The sequence below is a fragment of the Delphinapterus leucas genome, chromosome 14 (genome assembly GCF_059928025.1).
Source record: "Delphinapterus leucas isolate spDelLeu-1000000601 "Yukka" chromosome 14, BTC_Dleu_Yukka2, whole genome shotgun sequence".
Lineage (NCBI taxonomy): Eukaryota > Metazoa > Chordata > Mammalia > Artiodactyla > Monodontidae > Delphinapterus > Delphinapterus leucas.
In genome coordinates, this window is record NC_143142.1 from 62,333,969 (window position 1) to 62,349,720 (window position 15,752).

Genomic DNA, 15,752 nt, shown 5'->3' on the forward strand with positions numbered 1-15,752 from the left:
TGTGGTTCCGGGCGGAAGTGAGGCGCCGAGCGGAACGGCCTCTGGTGACATTTTCTCCGGGCGGCTCGGACGAGTGAAGGGACTTGGCGGTGGAGGCTGCGGAGGCGGCGAGATTCGCTTTGGCCCCGGTGGGGCTCTGACCGCGACCCCCTGCTTGCCGCCGGGGCTTGTGCCGAGGAAGAGAAGGCGGCGGTGGCCGTGACGTTCAGAGTCGCCGCGGCCCGGAGAGACCTGGCCCGGGGGGGTCGGTGTGTGCCCCGACGGGGCGCGCGGAGCGAGCGAGGAGGTGCGGGGCCGCCGCGGAGCGCAGGTGAGGTAGGAAGGGGCGCAGGGCCGCGGCCGGCTACCGGTCGAGCCGCGGGACCCGGGCTGCTTCCCGGGAAGGGTCGGGTTGAGTCGGAGGGGTGCGGGCCGCGGGCCGCGGGCGAGGCTCTGCGGCGTCTGGGCGTCCGGGTCGTGACGGGCAGGGCTGTCGGACGCCGGGTGTTTGAGCCCGGGCGTGGCGGGAGGCGCGGCCCGGGTGGGGGCCAGCGAGAGGGGCGGAACAGCCCGACCCTTGGCTTGCTCGCTCGCTGGTAACCCTCGCGCCCTCCGGGCCCGGCCGAGTTGGCGGGCCGAGCCCCCCTCCTCTTCCCTGGCCCGGCGGGTTCCTTTACCAGGCGGCGGAGAGGAGGCTGGAGGTGCCGCAGCCCGTGGGCCGCGCGGGGGAGCGGCTTCGCCGCACTGGAGTTGTCTTCACGCAACTTTCTGGGGCCCCAGGTCGCTGGGGGAGCGGCGGCGGCGGCGGCGGCTTTGCCAGCTGTGCTGGCCCCGCGAGCCGGGATCTGGCGCCGACACCTGCCCCGACTCTCGAGAGCCCGGGCGGCCGCCCCAGCACCGCGGCTGCCGAGGCCTAGGAGGAGGGAGGAAGGCTTTCTCCGGCGTGGCGCCGCCTGCGTTTCGGCAGTGCTTCCACTACCTTCGGCCTCCGGTCAATGGGAGGGATGTGTCAGTCTCCAAAATTGATCTCTTCTGGCCGGTTTGTCAACTTTATTTAGAAACCTGGCGAGGATGTAAACTGACGAGCCTCAGCTTAAAGATCATCGTCTTCTCTGACTCTTTTCAGAGAGAATTTTCCTCTTTTCCGCAGTAGTACTTCGTACTTTGTACTTTATTAATTGTAGCACCGATCTCAGTGTATTGTTGGGGCAGCAACCCCCAACAGAACTTCACGTCATTCATTCTCCCTTTTAAATCGTCCTCTTCGCTGTCACAGAATAGATGCTCACAGGTTGAAGGAATGAACGTCTGTACTTGTTCCAGATTGAACCGCTTGAACAGTTTGTGCTGGATGTGCTTTTCGTTTCTCGCCTGAGCTTCTGCTTTCTGAACCCTTCCACCCAGTAGGATGAAAAACCCACTGATGATGATGCTTTTGTCAAGGTTGGACCTTTTAATTACAAATACATCTGGCAGTTTTGCTTAGGCTGTTATTGTGTAGTGTCGTTGGGCACAAGTTAACAGTTTGAATTACTCCTTTTCTTCTCCTGGGATAGTTTAAGGATGGAGGCTATTAACTTTATAATGCGGTGTTGCTGATTCTAGCAATCAAGATTCCTTCAGTAAGAGCATTGCCTTTTGATTTAACAAGCATTTTTAGAGGCCTACAATTATTACCTGATGTCCTGAGGAGTCACAATGCTGATCTTTTTTAGTAGGAAGTGTAATATTTTGGCCAAATAATCTGGCTAATAAAATGCCTAATTGAGTGCTTTATGCATAGTAGGTGCTGAATAAATAAAATTATGAATTAAATTTGAAATCAGGAAACTAAGATGGTATTTACTGTGATGACCTGTATGCTACTTTATGAAGAACCTTAATGAAATTTCATGCAGTTCCATGAAATGAGAAATAAAAATATTTTTAGATATTTCTAAATCAGATTCTTTCAGAGTGCTTTTCAGTAATCTTAAAACTTCAAACCATATCTTTTTCATAATGTTAACAAAGTTTCCAAATAGGTGATAAAATATGAAAGGAAGGGAGAAACTTCAAGGTAATTATACTTGAGGTATCAGCTAAATATGATTTTCTAATGGAAAATTTTTTTTTCTGAATCATTTTGTGAAAAATGAGATGGACTAAACTGGAAACTTTCCCTACTGTTAGCTTCATATTAAGTTCACAGTGTAGTTGTTACATTACTCACTAATTCAGTTTATATTACTCTTAATTGCATTTATGAAAGTGTCATAAATGCTTTTTGTTTTATAGTCTTCATGATTAAAGATAGGTTTAGCTTTAGATTCTAATTTAATGCAGTTCTGAGAGGACTGAGTGCTCAATGTTTGTCCTTCAAAGATTTCTGTTTCATATATGACATTGGTACCTTAAGTGTCCTTAGTGTATGACTAGTAATTTCTGGGAGGTGGTGTAGTTACTCATTCAAGGGATTGTTTTGCCGGGATCTTCAGTCTTATGGTTTTTTTTTTTTATGGTTTTATTTTAATGTGTGCATGAATAAAGCTGATATATGGGCGATTAGAATGTTTTTGTTTTTTCTTTTTAAAGCTTGGAACTGGTGTGTGTGTGTGTGTGTGTGTGTGTGTCACACACACACAGTAGAGACCGAGACCGTATGTTTATAACTTCGGTAAATCATCTTAATTTTCCTCCAGGTAACTAGCAACATGAAAACAGTGTATATTCTTGTCTACTGAATTGACAATACTTAAGAAAATCTGTAAAAGGTGGAAAATGTTGTACTATTAATGTGTTTTCTTTTGAACCACACTGATTTCGGTATTCTGTATTATTTTAGAAAAGAGTTTAGGGCCAAATAAAGTTTCTTGTGTAATTGAGAATTAAAAATGAAATAGATGTATTGATAACTGGGTAAAAAGCTATGAGACTATAGAAGAGGGGAAGAGCTATTGAGGAAACAACAAAACATTCAGGTGGAACTTCTTTATTCTCACAGCACTAATTTATTGATTGCTTACTGTGTGCCAGTAGTGCTCTAGTTACTGGTGCTCTAGTGGTGAATATGACTGTCAGGTCTTGATGCTAAAGAAGCTTACACTTTTTTTAAAATTTTAAGTTTACATTACTGTTTATGCTTTGTGTTGGACATTCTGTAGGTTTGGATAAATGTGTAATGACATGTATCCATCATTATGGCATCATACAGAGTATTTTCACTGCCCTAAAAATGCTCTGCCTGTCCTTCGCTCCTCCACCCCACCCTACCCCCAACAGCCCCTGGCAACCACTGATCTTTTCATTGTTGCCACTGTTTTGCCTTTTCTGTGACGTCATATAGTTGGAATATACGTCATATAGTTGGAATCATACAGTATGTAGCCTTTTCAGATTGGCTTCTTTCACTTAGTAATGCATATCTAAGCTGCTTCTGTGTTTTTTCATGGCCTGGTAGATCATTTCTTTATAGGGTCGAATAATATTCCATTGTCCGGATCTACCACTGTTTATTTATTTATTCACCTCCTGAAGCATATCTTGGTTGAAGGAACTTACACATTTAAACCTGGAGTTTGAGATGGATTTACACGTGGGCATTCCAGGCTAGGGAACAGCCTAAGCAAAGTTGTGAGTATCAGTGATCTTGGATGGTGTGGCCAGTGCCTTGAGTTTACAGAGGGATAGATGTAAACTCTGTGGGGTAGAGGAAGGTAGAGCCAGGATTATAAAAGTACTTTAGTCTGCTAGTGGGTTATTAATTTTTTTCTTTAAGGGGAATATGAAGGATGAGGTAGACATTAGTTGAAAGATTTTTCTGTATCCTTAAGTTCACTGAGTAGAAGTTTTGTTGGTATTATTTCTTTATTATGGGTTGATTCTTGACAGCCAGACTAAAGTAATTTGATAGTTATTTTTCTTTTAGTTGTCAAATTCCAGTCTTAAGTTTAAATTTGATTGGTGTCATGAAACTTTTCTCAATCCTGTTTTAGCCTTTATCTTTATTTATTTAGGCTGCTCTGGGTCTTAGTTGCGGCGTGCAGACTTCTTAGTTGTAGCATGTGAACTCTTAGTTGCAGCATGCATGTGGGATCTAGTTCCTTGACCAGGGATCGAACCTGGGTCCCCTGCATTGGAAGCTCAGAGTCTTACCCATTGAACCATCAGGGAAGTCCGAGCCTTTATCTTTAATTGAAACTAACTTACCTTACTCTTTCAGAACTAATGATTGAACTTAGGGAAGTATATGTTTTCTGCTTCTGTGTGGACACCTTCTCTTAGCAGAAGTGGGACTGATGTTCAGTCAGTTTTCACACATAGCCTACCGGCCCTTGTGATGAAAGGAAGGAGCAGGGTGAAACTAAAATTATCTTGCTTGTTTTACTCTCTTATATTCCTAAACTGCTAGGAGAGAAAATGTGTATTATATATATTGTACATATTTATCATAACATATTAGTAGAAGCCAATAATAGTAACTGTGATTTAAAAATACTGTGAAGTGACCAGTATGACTCGGGTTTGGTGGTTGTCTTATTTAAAATTTGTGGCGTTAATTTACAGTGAGTGTTTTTTATTGAAGTATAGTTGATTTACAATGTTGTGTTAATGTCTGCTGTACAGCAAAGTGATTCAGCTGTACATATATATACATTCTTTTTTACGTTCTTTTCCACTGTGGCTTATCACAGGTTATTGAATGTAGTTCCCTGTGCTATACAGCAGGACCCCATTGTCCATCCATTCCACATAATACTAGTGGGCATCTGATAACCCCAATCTCACTCCATCCCCTCCTCCCACCTTGCCCTGGCAACCACAAGTCTGTTTTCTATGTTACGGTGTTTGTTTTAAGTTTTGTTTCTATTCTCTTTTATGTCTTTATTCCAGATAGATACCTCATACCTCTTTGCTCAGATTCTGTCACTTAAAATAGCCAATAGATGGTGTAAGTCCTAAGTTACTAATTTGACTTTAATTTAAAAACTACCTGAATGAGTATTTTCTAGTTAAGATTAATCAAAAGTAGAAATTGGGGCTTCCCTGGTGGCGCAGTGGTTGGGAGTCTGCCTACCGATGCAGGCCGGTCCGGGAAGATCCCACATGCCGCGGAGTGGCTGGGCCCGTGAGCCATGGCCACTGGGCCTGCGCGTCCGGAGCCTGTGCTCCGCAGCAGGAGAGGCCACAACAGTGAGAGGCCCGCGTACCACAAAAAAAAAAAAAAAAAAAAAAAAGTAGAAATATATTCGAAGAACTTAATTTGTATGTGGGGGCAGTTATACCTGGTTAAATTAAAAACCCATTTACTGAGCACTCAGGTGCCCAGGTGGAGATGGGTACAAAGATAAAAGAAATTTCTGCTCAAGGAACTCAAATCTAGGGAACCAGATGATTTCTAAGTTTCTTTCCGGCTCTGAAATGTGGAGAAGAAAAGTAGGCTGTAGGACAAAAAGTACTGTACAAAATAACTAGAGTATGGAGTTAGTTTTTTTCTTTATAAAATAATTTAAAATTAGGTATTGGAAAATAGCATTTTTTTCTTAAATGGGTCTCTAAGATTAAAAGAAAATGATTGGAGACTTGAATGCTCATTTTTGTACTGCCAGTTCATGTACAAAATAACTTTTTCCTATGCCTGGAATACAAGTCCATGTATTAGTAAATTAGTTCTGATTGTTGTCCAAAGAGCAACAAAATTAAATGTTAGAACTTATTATAGCAGCCATTCCCAAGAATGTGGATAAACTAGGATTGTGTTTAGATAATCTAAAAATTCAAGTTTTCATCAGCATGGTTAATATTAGGGAAACCAGATACTGACGAAAGGGATCAGTAGAAGTTATTTTTTACTGAGTTGTCTGGCTTAAAAAAATTAACTTCTGTGATGTTCAGAGTCAGCATTTTGTTAGGTGCCTTATAATTAGAGAAAGGTATTTTTGGGGATAGGGAAGTTGGGTATGGACTAAAACTCTAGGAAAACAGGACTGTTTTCCTTTCTGTACTAAGAACAAAAACCTCACGTGGTTAGAATTTTAAGCAGTATCTTGTCTGCCTTAGTTTTGACCTAGCATAGAAGCATAGTTTAGTTTTAAATCAGCATTATATCATCAAGGGTTTCCCATTATTTATGTCCACTGCGATCCACTAAACAATTTGCTCTGAGCCTGAGGGCATGTGTAGTAGATAGGATTTTGGCAGTATTTATTTTGGGGACCTCAGATCCCAGCATGTGGTGACCCCTCTTTATTTGTACTGTCTTCTGAGGGAGATAGAAAATGGCCAGAGGGAAATCTAGAAACCTGTGTTTTAAATTATTCTTGATTTACGCTGATGGTGCTTTTGAGTCTCTCATTAGCAACGGTGCATTCTTTGCATTTGGTAACTTCCTTGGCTTCTTACTTGATGCTAGTTTATTCACAGCCCTGGTGCTAGGCCAGATACTCGTCAGTAGTAGTATCCGCAACATGAAGTGATTTGAGCAGCCATTATCACTCGTGGCCTATTTATAGAGCTTATATCAGTGGAGAAAAGGTTGGCTGGCAAGCAAGCAAAGCTGCTCCCTTCCCGTGGTTGCAGTCTTGCAATTTATATTTCAGTTCCAGGTAGGCCACATCTATTCATCTGCATTAAGTTTTAGTGTTCCCTTTCTGTACTCCAAACCTTTTGCACTCCAATTTCTTTCTTTTTTTTAAAAAAATTATTTATTTATTTATTTTTGGCTGCGTTGGGTCTTCATTGATGCGCGCAGTCTTTCTCTAGTTGCGGCGAGCGCGAGCTACTCTTCATTGGGGTGCGTGGGGTTCTCATTGCTGTGGCTTCTCTTGCTGGGGACACAGGCTGTAGGCCCGCGGGCTCAGTAATTGTGGCCCACGGGCTTAGTTGCTCCGCACGGGCTTAGTTACTCTGTGGCATGTGGGATCTTCCCGGACCAGGGCTTGAACCCGTGTCCCCTGCATTGGCAGGCGGATTCTTAACCACTGTGCCACCAGAGAAGCCCTGTAGATGTTTTTATTTCAGTTTCAATTTTTGATTCCTGTACTGTCCACATTATCCATGCTACAACTTCCTCAGTGGAAAAACTTACCCTGAATCCTGACAAATAATTGAAAGAAGACCTTCGAAAGCAGAATTTGTTTTGAGATGGTGCTTATTTAAGATAAGAGTACTGTTGTCATTAAAGTATCTTAGTATTTATGTATACAAATTAGAAAAGAGGTTAATTTTTCTATTTCAAACAGTTTGAGAGCATCACTGTTAAAGATGCATAGAATCTCTTCCTAAAACTGAATATCTGGGGAGAGGGGGCTTCATTTTGATTTTTGATACAATACTGCTTTTTACATTATTTGTGTTATGTGGCTTAAGATAGTTTCTGGTTTTGCATCTTTATAAATATACAATCACTTTATATAGTGTTCTCAATGTAAGGAGGCAGCTTTACTAGGCTGTTAGCAGTTGTGTCTGTTTTGTCTTATGTTTTTTTTTAAAATAAATTTATTTAATTTATTTTTGGCTGTGTTGAGTCTTTGTTGCTGTGTACGGGCTTTCTCTAATTGTAGCAAGCGGGGGCTACTCTTTGTTGCAGTGTGCAGGCTTCTCATTGTGGTGGCTTCTCTTGCTGTGGAGCACGGGCTCTAGGCACGCGGGCTTCAGTAGTTGCAGCACGTGGGCTCAGTAGTTGTGGCTCGCGGGCTCTAGAGTACAGGCTCAGTAGTTGTGATGCATGGGCTTAGTTGCTTCGTGGCATGTGGGATCTTCCCGGACCAGGGCTCGAACCCATGTCCCCTGCATTGACAGGCGAATTCTCACCCACTGTGCCACCAGGGAAGCCCTTGTCTTATGTTTTTATCTGGAAAGATAAAATAAAAGGGGAGTTACTCTATCAGAAATCATGCTGATTCTATGTAATGGAATATATATATTTTTTAAACTTCCCTATTTTAATTAATTAATTAATTGGCTGCCATGTAGCATGCAGGATCTTTAGTTCCCTGACCAGGGATCGAACCCATGCCCCCTGCAGTGGAAGCACGGAGTCTTAACCATTGGACCACCAGAGAAGTCTCTGTAATAGAATATATTTTTATATACAAGTCACTAGTACTATTAAGCAAACAAGGTATGTATTTCATTAGTGGTCTTGGTGATATTTAGAAATGATTCGGTTCATCAACCAATATTTGTTAAATATTATGTGTTAGGAACTGAGAGCGAACCGAAGATGATTAACGTAATCTCTGTTTTCAAAGAAGATTGTGATATAATGGGGCTGAGGAGGGTGAGTAAAACATTTATACCAATAAGTTGTATCTTTTTTTGTTGTTGTTGTTTTTTGTTTTTTGTTTTTTTTTGCGTTACGTGGGTCTCTCACTGTTGTGGCCTCTCCCGTTGCGGAGCACAGGCTCCGAACGCGCAGGCTCAGCGGCCATGGCTCACGGGCCCAGCCGCTCCGTGGCATGTGGGATCTTCCCGGACCGGGGCACGAACCCGTGTCCCCTGCATCGGCAGGCGGACTCTCAACCATTGCGCCACCAGGGAAGCCCTTTGTTTTTTTTTTCTTTCTCGGTACGCGGGCCTCTCACTGTTGTGGCGTCTCCCGTTGCGGTGCACAGGCTCCGGGATGCACAGGCTCAGCGGCCATGGCTCACGGGCCCAGCCACTCCGCGGCATGTGGGATCCTCCCAGACCAGGGCACGAACCCGTGTCCCCTGCATCGGCAGGCGAACTCTCAACCGCTGCGCCACCAGAGAAGCCCCAGTTGTATCTTTTTAATTGCTTTCCTCATGGTGTGGTATTTCCCTTCTCCCTCATGTATAAGGTTAGCTCTTAATTTCTTGGGGTTAAATGTTCTCAGTGCTTTGTGTGTGTGTGTGGTTTGCTTTAAAAATCACCCTCTTACAGCAGTGTATTTGTGTGCCACAAGTAGAAAATTCAGGTAATAATTGTTAGGTGCTAATTTTTTTGATGATTACTGGTATTGTGATTCTCTCCCACCATTAGAATTAGATTGTCACAGTATCTATTTTGATATTGAACTTGTCTAACACTGTAGAATCATATTATAATCTTTCTGTGACAGTTGCCCACACCAGCAGGAAGTAGGCACACAATACTTTTTGAAAGCCCTGCTTCATTCTAGTTTTATCTTCACGGGTTGCAGTTTGTCTCTGGTCCTGGTCTCCTGTTCTTGTTTATATTTGAAAAACAAAACCAAGCAAAACTTCAGAACTCTTTAGGCCTTTTTTTAAAGTTTCTGGGTGTAGAGTAGGCAAATTTTGACAAAAACCTAAGAGAGTGGTTTTAAAAACCCATGACTGATTGTCATGGATTTTTTTTTTTAAACCTTGGTCCCAGTTACATGTTAGGGAAGTTACTACTGTTTAAAAAAATGAGTTAGCAGTAGACGCAAGCTATAATCTATTTCATATCATAACTGTCACGAAAGCAGAAACTTCTGTTATCTTAGAGTTAGCTACATTCTTATTGGTGGTCTCATGACTTTTTTTTTTAAGTCTCATCCATGTAAGAAGTAAATATTTTAACAGAAGTATAGAAACAGTCCAATTGATTTGATTTTTACTGCTGGGAGAGTGCATCATTTTTGAATCATAAGTTCAGTAATAAACACGCATAGTTGAATATTTGAACTGTAAGGCAGCTAACAATTTTTAGATTTTGAAGCTAAACCTATTTAAAAAAAAAAAATAGAAAACTTGTTTAGGGACTTCCCTGGCGATTCAGTGGTTAGGACTTGGTGATTTCACTGCTGTGACCCTGGGTTCAGTCCCTGGTAGGGGACCTAAGGCCCCGCAAGCTGTGTGGTGTGGCCAAATAAAAATTAAAAAATAAATGTAGGGACTTCCCTGGTGATGCAGTGGTTTAGAATCCGCCTGCCAATGCAGGGGACACGGGTTCGATCCCTGGTCCGGGAAGACCCCACATACTGTGGAGCAGCTAAGCCCGTGCCCCACAACCACTGAAGCCCGTGTGCCTAAAGCCGGTGCTCCGCAACAAGGGAAGCCACCGCAGTGAGTAGCCTGTGCACCGCAATGAAGAGTAGCCCCCCCTCTCCGCAACGAGAGAAAGCCAGCGCTCAGCAATGAAGACGCAACGCAGCCAAAAATAAATAGAAAATAAGTAAATTTTAAAAATAAATAAAAAATTCGTTTAGACTAGATTGCTGTGAGGCTATTTAAACTGCAGCTCCTTTGCTTAATAATTCCTCTTTTTCCTCCTTACATGGCATAGTTTTTACTTTCATTGATTAACCATTTCACATCATTGGGCATAACGTTAAGTCAATGCGTATGGAAAACTATACCATTTTCTTCAAATATAAAGATACTGAAGAAATGGTGGTTTTGTGGTTTCTATAAGATGAATTAAAACAAAGGATGTTTTGTTTTTAGGGAGAACTATCAAAGGAGCAGTCTTGTGTACCTTCTTGAGTGTAAAATGTAGATATACCTTAATTTACACAAAAGATGTGTATTTGTGGGCGAAGCCAAATTATGAAGTGGCTTGGGTTTTTTATTTTTTAGCTACGCCGCAGGGCATGTGGGATCCTAGTTCCCTGACCAGGGATGGAACTCGTGCTCCCTGCAGTGGAAGTTCCTCAGAGTCCTAACCACTGGACTGCCAGGGAATTCCTGGTATTTGTTATTTAAATATTACTAGCTTGTACTAATTGAGCCATAGATCTAAGCAAAGATATGGCATGCATTTGCATATCTGGTAGCTGCTGTTTTGAAAAAATAAATCATTTCTAAAGCCTTGTATCATTATTATGCATATCTGAAAGGACTCATGCTATGCTAATGATGCGTTTGTAGTTAAAGTCAGTGCTGAAGTAACTGCACTGTAGCAGAGTTTGTACTTAAAATTTTTAAATGGTTTGGACGTTATTAACAAATATGTGAGATTTTAAAATGTCCACTTAAAAAAAAATCAAGATGTCCTTAAGATTCTATTTTAGTAAAACATTTAATTTTTAAGTGATATGGGCCTTATCCACAGGGCCTAGCAAAATGTCTTTTGCTTAATAAATTCTGACTGTAAGTATATGTTCAAGAACGGGACTGCACTGGTGGTCCAGTGCTTAAGACTCTGTGCGTCCACTCCACGGGGCACAGGTTTGATCCCTGGTTAGGGAACTAAGATCCTGCATGCCATGTGGCGCAGCCCCCCCCAAAAAAAGTATATGTTCAAGAAATATTAAGTGTCTCCTGTGTGTTGGGTATTTTTCTAGTGGTGCTGGTATAGTAATCAAGGAGACAAAATCCTTGCCCTCTTGTGTCTTACATTCTATGAAGCAGATAGGCAATAACCTAGACACATAAATAAGCAAGATAATTTTAGACACTTTAAAAAAAGAGAATAATGGGGTATGGGTGAGAGGATGCATTTAATGCATTCAGGGAAGGCCTTTGTAATGTAAATTTGAATTGATGCCTGAAATATGAGAGCCAGCCTGAAAAAGAGCTAGGGGAGTGCTTTCCTGGCAGTGTGAACAGCAAGTGCAAAATACCCTGAATCAGAAAAATTGAAGATTTTGGAGCCTAAAGAGACAAAATGATGCTGAAATGAGGATTGAGCAAGACATACCTTGTAAGCCTCAAAAAAAAAATTCAAATTTTATTCTAATCGTCAGGAAATATATATAAAGAAACTGTGGGTCTAAGCAAGGAGCAGTCTTGTTTACCCTCTCCAGGGTAAAATGTAGATGTGCCTTGATTTACACAGGAGATATATTCTTGTATATTTGTGGGCAAAACCAAATTTTAGCACCAGGTTCCCCACGAATGTGTGTGTGTGATGGGTGGCCTTTCTGGCTGCCCAGGGACAGGTTATCTGTAAATGGTTTAGCAACAAAAAATGAATTTTAAATATCAGACTTCAAATATATTACAGAAACTTGTTTTAAAGGAACCTGTATTAAAACCTTATCTTTTAAATATATAACCTACTTTATCTTTTGTAAAGATCTATGTGTTCAGAACTTTTATTTTGGTTACAGGAGGCTACTTGTGTAGCATGATCTAGTCTTAGGTTAAGAAGCAGGTTGGAAATTTGGAAACAGTTCTAAATATATCTGTCTAAATATATCTAAATATAACTTGGCCATTGACCTACATATTCTTTTCTTAGAAATGAGGATTATACATTTCAGGTTAACTATGAGCAATAATTAATAAAAATAATTAAAATGCTCTGAAAACCTAAATAGAATTGTTTAGATATGTTGTCAGTGTGGGTAGACCACTTTATTCTGTGTATCTTTTTAAATTACAGCTTTTATAAAGGCCTACAAATAAGCAATAAAACATTTATCAATTTCTTTTAAAAAATTGTTAGTGACTGAAAGAAACATTCTTTTAGTGGGTTTTTAAAATGTAATTGACTCTATCTTTTTAAAATAATCCTTGAAACTTTTTGAAAACATTGAGGTCTTGGCTAATTCATGGTTGAGTATTTTATGCTGTGGCTAAAATTGACCAGCAGCACCCGTAGTGCCACTTGGAGGCACTAGTTTTCTGATGCTGAGAAGTAAAGGCCAGGGTAATGCAGATTGCGCTCATGTTACCTTTTCCATGAAGTCTACAAGGAGAGCTGCTAACTACAGGGTTTTCTATATGCTGTGACCCTAGTTCCTATGAAGCTGTTTATTCAGGAGATGACTAAAACGTGTGTGTGATCATACACATTTTTTAAAAAGCAAAAATGAGATTTAATAGGTTAATTTAACTGTGGTAACTCCAGTGTGCATCTGGCCTAGCTGGATCTAGGAGTTCATTTGATATAATCTGAGCACTATTTTTCTCTCTTGTATACTGGCTCTTTATTGCTTTTACTTGTGGGCTTAATTTCTAGCCAGGCTTTCCTCTCATGAGGACAGAGTTGGCCCCCCAGCAGCTCCAAGCCAACAAGTTTCCTCAGCATTAAAAAAAACCTAATAGACTTTATTTTTTAGATCAGTTTTAGGTTTGCAGAAAAATTTAACAAAGTACAGAGAGTTACTTTAACCCCCCTCCCCAGTTTCTCCTGTTATTAACATCTTGCATTAGTTTGGTACATTTGTTACAGTTGATGAGCTAATATTGATACATTGTTAAAGTTCAAGTTTATATTAGGGGTCACTCTTTGTGTTGAAAAAGAGATACTCTGTTGAGTAGCGTGAAATAACAGTTCTGTGGGTTTTGACCAATGCCTATCCATCATTATAGTATCTAACAATAGTTTCACTTCCCTGAAGATCTCATCTTATTAATTCCTCCCTCTTCACCACCCTCTGGCAACTTCTGATTTTTTTTTTACAGACTATTTACTTATTTATTTTAATTGACTTAATTTTTTAAGAGCAGTTTTAGGTTCACAGCAAAATTGAATGTAAATTCAGAGATTTCCCATGTACTCCTTGCCCCATACATGCATAGTCTCCTCTATTATCAACGGTCTCCCCCGCCCCGCGCCCCCCCAGTGGTACATTTGTTATAACTGAGGAACCTACATTAACACGTTATCACCCAGAGTCCATAGTTGACTTTAGGGATCACTCTTGGTGGTGTTTATGGATTTGGATAAATTTATAATGACATGTTTCCACAATTACAGTTTCACTGCCCTGAAAATCTTCTGTGCTCTGCCTATCCATCTCTCCCTACCCCAAATCCCTGGCAACCACTGGTGGTTTTACTATCTCTCCATAGTTTTGCCCTTTCCAGAATGTCATACAGTTGGAATTATACACTATGTAGCCTTTTCAGACGGGCTTCTTTCACTTAGTAATATGCATTTAAGTTTCTTCAGTGTCTTTTCATGGCTTGAGAGGTCATTTATTTTTAGTGCTGAATAATATTCCATTGTCCCAATGTAACAACTTATTCATTCACCTACTAAAGCAGCCGTCTCCAACCTTTTTGGCACCAGGGACTGGTTGGTGGAAGACAGTTTTTCCACTGATGGGGTTGGGGGGAGATGGTTCAGTAATGTGAGCGATGGGGAGCGGCAGATGAAGCTTTGCTCGCCCACCTGCCGCTCACCGCTTGCTGTGTGGCCCAGTTCCTAACAGGCCACGGACCAGTACTGGGGGTTGGGGACCCCTGTACTAAAGGATGTCTTCTTGGTTGCTTCCAGTTTTTGGCAGTATATTCTTAAGCATTTTTGGCTGAAAATCAGTGTTAAAAGTAGAATTATAGCAGAAGCACACTTCTTTTTTGATTATTACTATCACCAATAGTAAATATTTATTGAACACATTATTTTAAGGTATGGTGCTAGGTGGGTTATACTTTGGAGTGATGAGTAGGGAAGAACTTGGACTCTGAAGTTGCTTTAGTTAAAATTCTGACTCCAGTATTGGCTCTGTGAGTTTGTGCAAATTGCCTAACTTTGTACCTATCTTTAAAATGGGTTAATAGTACAGTTGATCCTTGAACAAAATGAGTTTGGACTGTGTGGGTCCACTTATGGGTATTTTTTTTTCCAGTAGTAAATATTACAGTACTACATGAGCCAAGGATACGGAGATCCCGAGGATATGGAAGAAAGGAGTATAGGGAAGGCTGACTATATTATACTGGATTTTTGACTGTGAGTAGGGTTGGGGTTGGGGGTGGGTTATGCATTTAAATGCTTAGCTGATTTTCTAGAGAGTAGAGTGCTTGATTTTAATAGTTACTGAGCATATATGCACACATCCACCCCCCCACCCCCCACAGATAGATTGTATCCTTGGCCATCAAACAATCGATCCAGTCATGCCAAAGGCTGAATTATTTGCAGTTATTTTTACAAGAATGTAAGGTTAGTACTAAAATACTACTTAAACAACTGTTCTGCTTTCCTACACCCATACAGGGTATATATATTGAGAGGTGTCTGAGCTGTGTAGTGCTTTAGACTTTTTAAAGCATTCTGTAAACATTGTCATGTGTACATGTTTGTTGCCCTTAATAACCATTAGAGTCTGTATCCTTACTCCCTACTTCTTCTTTTTTTTCTTTTAAGGCTTGTATATTAGGAACTAAAGAAAAAAGATACTCATCCTTATTTATATAGTTAATGGTAGACCTAAGATTAGAATTCAAGTTTCTTAAATTATTTTTTTTCTCTACTTTGCTGCCTTTATTTTTCATCTGTCATTACTTTTAAGTATGATGAGAGTCAGCTGCAGAGAAATAGAAGAAAATGGTACTGATTCTCAAAGATTTGAATTTTTCCAGTTCATGATTTTATTTCATGTTTTCTTAGGAATGCCAAGGATATTTTAGTATTATTGGCAGGAGAATACATCCTCACCTCTCCCAAGCATTAGATCTAAATATTAAATATCTTAGTGCTTCCTCAACATTTCTTTACATGTCTCAAAGGTACTTTTAAAAAAAATTGAAGTATAGTTGATTTACAATGTCTTGTGTTAGTTTCAGGTGTACAGCACAGTGATTCAGTTTTATATATATTTACACACACACACACACACACACACACACACATACACATATCTATTCTTTTTCAGATTCTTTTCCCTTATATGTTATTACAAAATATTGAGTATAGTTCCCTGTGCTCTACAGCAGGTTCTTGTTGGTTATCTACTTTATATATAGTAGTGTGTATATGTTAATCCCATCCTCCTAATTTATCCCTTCCCTCACCTTCCCTGTTGGTAACCATAAGTTTGTTTTCTGTGTCTGTGGCTCTATTTCTGTTTAGTAAATAAGTTTATTTGTATCTTTTTTTTTTCAGATTTCACATATAAGTGATACCGTATGATATTTATCTTTGTCTGGTTT

The 15,752-nt window shown here is 40.6% G+C and overlaps 1 protein-coding gene across 9 annotated transcripts in view; it reads left to right on the top strand.

Moving 5' to 3' along the window:
- ARK2N (arkadia (RNF111) N-terminal like PKA signaling regulator 2N) overlaps nucleotides 1–15,752 on the top strand; it is a 77,541-nt gene that overhangs the window by 3,590 nt on the left and 58,199 nt on the right. Inside the window, exon 1 of one of the 9 annotated variants that reach the window (XM_089895132.1) lies at nucleotides 171–310. The exons of 3 other annotated variants lie outside the window; for them this stretch is intronic. The gene's annotated coding sequence lies outside the window, so the exon portion shown is untranslated. Of the gene's footprint in view, nucleotides 1–170; nucleotides 316–505; nucleotides 1,423–3,319; nucleotides 14,551–15,752 lie in introns of those variants that run through there. 5 more of the 9 variants (XM_022561790.3, XM_022561792.3, XM_022561793.3 and 2 more) reach the window with 5 other exon arrangements.